Consider the following 6,873-nt stretch of genomic DNA (forward strand, 5'->3'; position numbering starts at 1 on the left):
AGACCATATTAATATAAACGTAACGTAACGTGACACCTATGCGCAACGTGACACCTTCATAAACGTAACGTGACACCTATGACCTATGGTAACATGCAATTTTCTATATAGAAAATTGCACGTTACCATAGATCATATCTACATAAACGTAACGTAACGTGACACATACATAAACGTAACATGACACTTATGATTTATGGCAACATTCAATTTCCTATATAGGAAATTGAATGTTACCATAGATCATATCTACATAAACGTAACGTAACGTGATACCTACACAAACGTAACGTGATACCTACACAAACATAACGTGACACCTATGATCTATGGCAACATTCAATTTCCTATATAGGAAATTGAATGTTGCCATAGATCATATTTATATGAAACGTAACGTGACACAACCATAAACCAGCAACATTTTTACATTCAATTTAAAAAAAATAAAACTCATTAAGTTTGCGAAACGTAACGTGACACGTTACGTTACGTTTATATAGGTGTCACGTTACGTTACGTTTATATAGGTGTCACGTTACATTACGTTTATGTAAGTGTTACGTCACGTTACGTTAATGTAGGATCTTGTGGAATACATTCCTATCTAAATAGGATTTGAGACTCTATAAGAAATTACACAGGACTTAGCCTACCATAAGTGTATGAAAAAAGACTTATAAATAAGTCTCCCTTTTTTTTTTTTAATCTGTAATTGTCCTTTGCTTTGTGAAATTAGAGTATTTACTACAAGAAAATAAATATAGTCAAAAAATCATCACCATGCCATTCTCCAAAGCAAACATTACTATTAACATTTATTATTTAGAATAATGCTACATCTAATAATTGATATACCAATTAATGTACTAACATATGATACGGTATAATTTTAGAAGTTTTGATATTTGTAATTCGCATAATAGGTTGAGTAAAGAATAATGTTATAACATATGTTAGTACACTAATTAATATACTAATTACTACATGTAGCACTACCGATATTATTTAATAATTACTTTTGAGTTTACCCACTACACAATAATGGTTTACCATTCATCTTTGAGTTATACTAAGAACTCCAAATGAATTACCAAATTTTTTACTAAACCTCTCACATGGGTGTGGGATCACACAAATCACATCTATGTGTGTCCTACACCCATGTGAAAGGTATGATAGAAAATTTAGTAATTCATTTGGGATCCCTTCATCTTTGGATTTTACCAATTCAATGTTTAATTTATGCATGTATACATAGGGGATAATTTAAACTATATAAACAACCATTTATATAAAATTATTTTAATATTAAAATATACAAACTCCAACATGAAAATTATTCCTTCCACATCTGATTACAATTCCTCGCTAATGAGAAGTATACTTTGAAAATTACAGATAAGAATTGAAATAAGTTAGGAAATTGTTCCTTCCACATCCGATTACAATTCCTCAGTCGCCTCGCACGATAAATGACCAGTCATATGAGGTAGAAGGATGTGAAAGACGAGAAAAAAGACTGGTAATGACAACTTGCATAGGGTCTTAATTAGGGTAAATTACACAACTAGCCCTTTTAGGTTCAAAATTTTATTTTCATTTTCATAATTCTAATTTAAGCAATTTAGTTCATATATTTTTAATTTTGTTAGAACGTGATCTTTTCACCATGCGGTATTAACATTTTGAATGAAAAAAAAAATCATGTGCAAAATTAGAGGGATTATAGTGAAATTCAAATCAAATTTCACTTTGGTCCCTCTAATTTTGCAAATGGTCTGTTTTTCATTTCAAAGTTTAACGATAAGTGAAGAAGGGACCACATTGCAATAGAATTGAAAGTATAAGGTTTAAATTGTTCAAATTGAGACCATAAAAACTAAAGTGATACTTTACTTAAATTGCAGGGACTAATGGTAATTTACCCTAATAGAAACCATTACTCAACTTGGCATAATCGATCACCGAGGCATAATATCAGAAATTGTTGATTCATTAACAGAATAATCTTTATCATTTGATTCATGATGATCAATGAATCTCCCCACAGAGAAGGCAGGTTGTTCAGGTTGGCTAAGAGTTACAATGTCATTTTTTAGCATTACCACAACCGATGACATAGTAGGCCTGCCATATGCATCTTCTTGAACACACAATAAACCAATATGCATGTACCTTAAGAACTCATCAAGATCACAGGACACCGTCAATAATGGATCAATCAATTCCAACCCTTTCCCTTCATTCCATAATTGCCATACCTGTAGCATCATCGGGCCAAATATACTTATTCAAGCAAAATTTCCAACAAGGCTATCAATTTTGAGAAGTATAGTCTAACTCAAGCCAAATAAACTTACATATGCTATAAGGCTAGGAGCGCACTTAGTGAGATGGAAATTAGCATTCCTCATCCCAGTTATGATCTCAATCAAGAGGACACCAAAACTAAAAACATCAGACTTTATGGAATATAATCCTTTCATTGCAAACTCTGGAGCCATGTAACCACTATCCAACAAGAGAAAGGATTGGAAATATATTCAATATGTGAACTAGTGTGATTAATGAAGCTACCTACTTAATTGTTTGACATAAAATAGTTTTGAAAAAAAGAAAAAAAAATGTTCAAAAAACAAACAGTGAACTCACTATGTTCCAACAATCTTAGCAGTGTTAATTGCACCATCATTTCCTCCGAAGATCCTTGCCAGTCCAAAATCTGAGATCTTTGGGTTTAATTCACTATCTAGTAACACATTGCTTGGTTTTAGGTCCCTATGAATGATTATAAGCCGAGAATCCTGATGAAGATATAGCATTCCCCTCGCAATTCCATTGATGATATTTAGACGCCTACTCCAATTCATTTGCGCACGCTTCCTAGGATCTAACCATAAAAGAATAGAAAGAAAAAAAAATTATAGATTTGGAAAATAAACTTCTGATTAACTACAATGAAACATACCCATATTTATATATTACATTTGAATTAAAAAATTGAGATATTGTACAAAAAAAGAAAAGAAAAAAAAAAAGAAAGAAAGAAGGATACGAACCAAATAGGAAGACATCAAGGCTGCCATTGGGCATGTATTCATAGATGAGCAGCTTTCCTCTCCATCTATGCAAAACCCCAAAAGCCTTACAAGATTTTTGTGTTGAAGTTTCAATATTAATAAAACTTCATTGGTGAATTCATCTAAACCTTGCTTTGAACAACTTGAGAGCCTCTTCACTGCAACTTCCCTCCCATCAAGTAATTGACCCTGGAAAAAAAATGTTTCAGGCAATTAAAACTAGGAACCAAGAAAAAAGAAAAAAGCACAAAAGAAAAAAAAAATGTCATCACCTTGTAAACAGGACCAAAACCACCTTGTCCAAGCTTATTTGAAGCCGAGAAGTTATCTGTAGCTGCACTTAGTGTCACCAAATCAATGAACGGGAAATTCTGAGAATTCAAGTTGTCCCTGGCCTGCAAATTCTGATGATGTACATCTATCTTTTTGGGGTCCCCAGTTTCATGTAATTGAACTTCTTGGCCAGAAACTTGCCTTTCCTCTAAAATTGGAAAAAAAATAATAATAATAAATAATAACAGGTTTAATTTTAGAGTTATGAAAAAAAAAAATAAATAAATAATTGTTAGTGAAGGGAAAAAAAGAAACTTCAACTAGATAGCATCATTACTTGTCTTAGTTTGATTCCTAATAGCAAGACAGTAGACACAAAATCCCACAAGTGCTACAATTAGAATTGCGGATCCAATTGCAAGGCCAATAGTCATCCAATACCTGCGGCTTTTGAAAATCAAGAAAAAGAAAGAAATTACTAAATTTGCGGCTTACTATTTGTACATCAAATTCGAATATTGATAGAGAATTTGTTAACACTTACTTGCAAATATCCTCTGATTTTCTGTTGAACGTTTACTTGCATCCTCATAAAACATGTAAAACTCATACCTTAAGAAGCAACTACAGCTAAAAAGTCTAGCCCCACGAGACTTAGAGCAGCAAGTTGAAGTGTTTGCTATTGCTGTTTCAAGGCATGTGTGTTGGAACAATCTTCTGTGTAAATAAAATAGATTGAAACTAAATCAAACAAATAAATAAAAAACATACCGAACTTATTTATCGAACCGAATTTAAAAAATCAAAGACCAAGTCGAGTATGTGAAACTCTGTCCTTAAGACAGATTCACCCCGTTACGGTGCTTACGGTTGAGTAGCGTCTATCTCCCAAGATACAATGATCTTAACCAATTTGTAGTAGCACTCCAAAATAAATTTTTTGGCGAACCAAACCTGTGTTCTAACTCTCTGAATATTTATTCTAAAATTAATATGGAGAATAATGCACCAAAGATGATAATTGGACAGCAAAAGGAATTATGCAGACTGATTTATAGATCATACGGACTGCTGGAAATTGGCTGTATTTATAGCCAAATATTTGACCCGAACAGGTACCAAATTGAAGTGAAAAGGTGCACATTTAATTTGAACAGGTGCACGCACTATTCAAACAGATAACTATTTGAATAGTGATCTGTCTGTTGCTTAGAACACTTTTTCAAATTGTTTGAAAAAAGTATCGTTGGTGGAACAATTTTATGAACTCTTGGGATATTTTTTATTAAACTATTTGAATAGTTTAATCAATAAAGGAATAGGCACACTCTTTAGGAAACCAAAATTTGAATTTAAATTTAAATTTAAATTCCCATAATAATTTTTTGAAAAAATTCAAATGAATTTTGTCTAAAAAATTAATGTTAGACCCTAAAACGACATTAACTTTCCATTCACTCATAAATGGTTTGATGTCCCGTCTTCACCGTGTGACTTGCCACGCGACAAGGAACATGTCACCTCTTCGGACCCACCCCAAAAGACGTTTGGGGCCCACTCAATTTTGGCCTCAAAGTTGGCCCAAAATAAGTCATATAAAACACCATTTTTCTAACAATCCCCCACATGAATGGAATTTGACGGAGAGAAAATGCAACAACATGATCTAAATACAAAGAGTACAGAAATTAGAAATATTCTGCAAAGGATAGGTAGCTTTTGGCTTTGAACCTTCCATTGTGAGACACTATCGGATTTAGTAGCTAACCAGTGAACATGATGTCTTGAACTGTTCAGTCGTTTGTGTAAACCAAGACAATAGAACTCACACAGTATATCCCCAGACACAGTTTAGTTTTCACTATTGTGTTCATTTTGGCCCTGAACAACCTGGTCTTCCATGAGTGCTCTAGAGAATTGTAGCCCTTCACAAATCTCATAAAATCGGCCCAGTTCACACTCACATAGGTGATTCTTATGAAGAGTATCCTGCCATACTCCACTAGGTTTACCTAGATATAAGAATCATTAAAATTTTTACTTAACCTCAAATGCTGCAGACATCACTATTTCATCAAAGAAATGGGTAGGAGTTAGACTCCCCAGTGATCCTTCTGAGTGATTCACAACTCGGTTGTCCCTTTGAACCTAGATCTTGGGATCTCCAGTCAACTAGGTTGGGTTGCCGTTGTAGTAACTCTTATTTAATAGGCTTTAGTCTCATTCCCCTCGATGAATTCTCAACTAGCTCTCTTGCTAACCCTTTGGTTAGTGGATCCGCTATGTTGTCTTTAGACTTCACATATTCAATGGAAATAATTCCACTGGAGAGTAGTTGTCGCACGGTGTTATGTCGATAACGAATGTGTCGTGACTTACTGTTATACATATGACTCTATACTCTACCAATTGCTGATTGACTATCACAATGTATGCATATAGCAGGCACCGGTTTAGGCCATATTGGAATATCTTCTAGAAAGTGGCGAAGCCATTCTGCCTCTTCCCCTGCTTTGTCTAAAGCTATGAATTCGGATTCCATAGTAGACCTAGCAATGCAAGTTTATTTGAAAGATTTCCAAGATACAGCCGCCCCACCAAGAGTAAAAACATACCCACTGGTGGATTTTGAGTCTTTAGTGTAGACACCCCATTTTTGACCGTCCTCAAGACTTGGACGTCACCGTTTGAACACTCGGTGATTATCCATGTTTGTGTTCGTTTGGAGTTCCCGGAGGCCTCGGCTCGCGCGCCTTGCCTCAGGATCCCCGAACTCGACCGTTTAGTGTCTGGTTTTGCACCAAACACTTGTATTTTGCCTTTGAGAGGCAGGGTGAGGCTTGTAGACCATCCCCACCCACCACCGGCAGTGGCTAGAGGCCACCGGCTGGTGTTTGCTGCCACCGGTAATGTTTATTGCCGGCCGGCACTATTTGTTGCCGGTCAGCACTATTTTGTGCCGGTCGGCACTCTTTTTGGCCAAGATGGCATTTTTGGCCGGCCGATTACTGTGCAGTTGCTTTTTGAGATATTTTTAGGCAGCTGTATTGCAGTGACTTTCCCTCCATACACGTGTATGGAGGGATGGCCCTCTAGTTTTGCTTAACTTGTAAGTTTTGCAAGTTTGGTGAAAGAGAGATAGAGGCTCTCTCTTGGGGCAAAAAAGAGAGAGACTTTAGACATTTTAGAGAGGGAAAAACACAGAGAGAAGCTCTGGTTTTAGGGTTTGAGTTGCATACATATCCTATCTCTATTTTTACTCTTGTGTGTGTTTTAGTCCATACTATTGCACACAAGCACCTAGTGTTTCACCTTCCTCTTGAAACTAGGGTTCTAAGGGCTTGTTCTTGAGTTTCTTGACTGGTTTGGAGCCAAAGGAGGCCATTGGAGCATCATTTGTGAAGGAGGCTTCAAGGGTGAGAATCTAGTCCCATTTTCCCCCATTTTTGCATTGATTTTATACCTATCTTAGAGCTGTTTTTGTGCTTATTGTATAACATAAAAAGTTCTGTTTTTA

General features: G+C 35.4%; 1 pseudogene across 1 annotated transcript; it reads right to left on the minus strand.

The window, feature by feature from the left end:
* Positions 1–1,265: 1,265 nt before the first annotated feature.
* LOC145798873 (cysteine-rich receptor-like protein kinase 10) lies at positions 1,266–3,802 on the minus strand (annotated as a pseudogene). Its single transcript, XR_014340680.1, has 6 exons — positions 3,694–3,802; positions 3,356–3,564; positions 3,063–3,272; positions 2,656–2,893; positions 2,364–2,514; positions 1,266–2,264 (listed from the first exon to the last, which is right to left on the minus strand). The product of XR_014340680.1 is annotated as a cysteine-rich receptor-like protein kinase 10 (transcript).
* Between the last annotated feature and the right edge of the window lie 3,071 nt (positions 3,803–6,873).

This window comes from Camellia sinensis, chromosome 9 (assembly GCF_055761805.1).
Source record: "Camellia sinensis isolate YWXY chromosome 9, ASM5576180v1, whole genome shotgun sequence".
Lineage (NCBI taxonomy): Eukaryota > Viridiplantae > Streptophyta > Magnoliopsida > Ericales > Theaceae > Camellia > Camellia sinensis.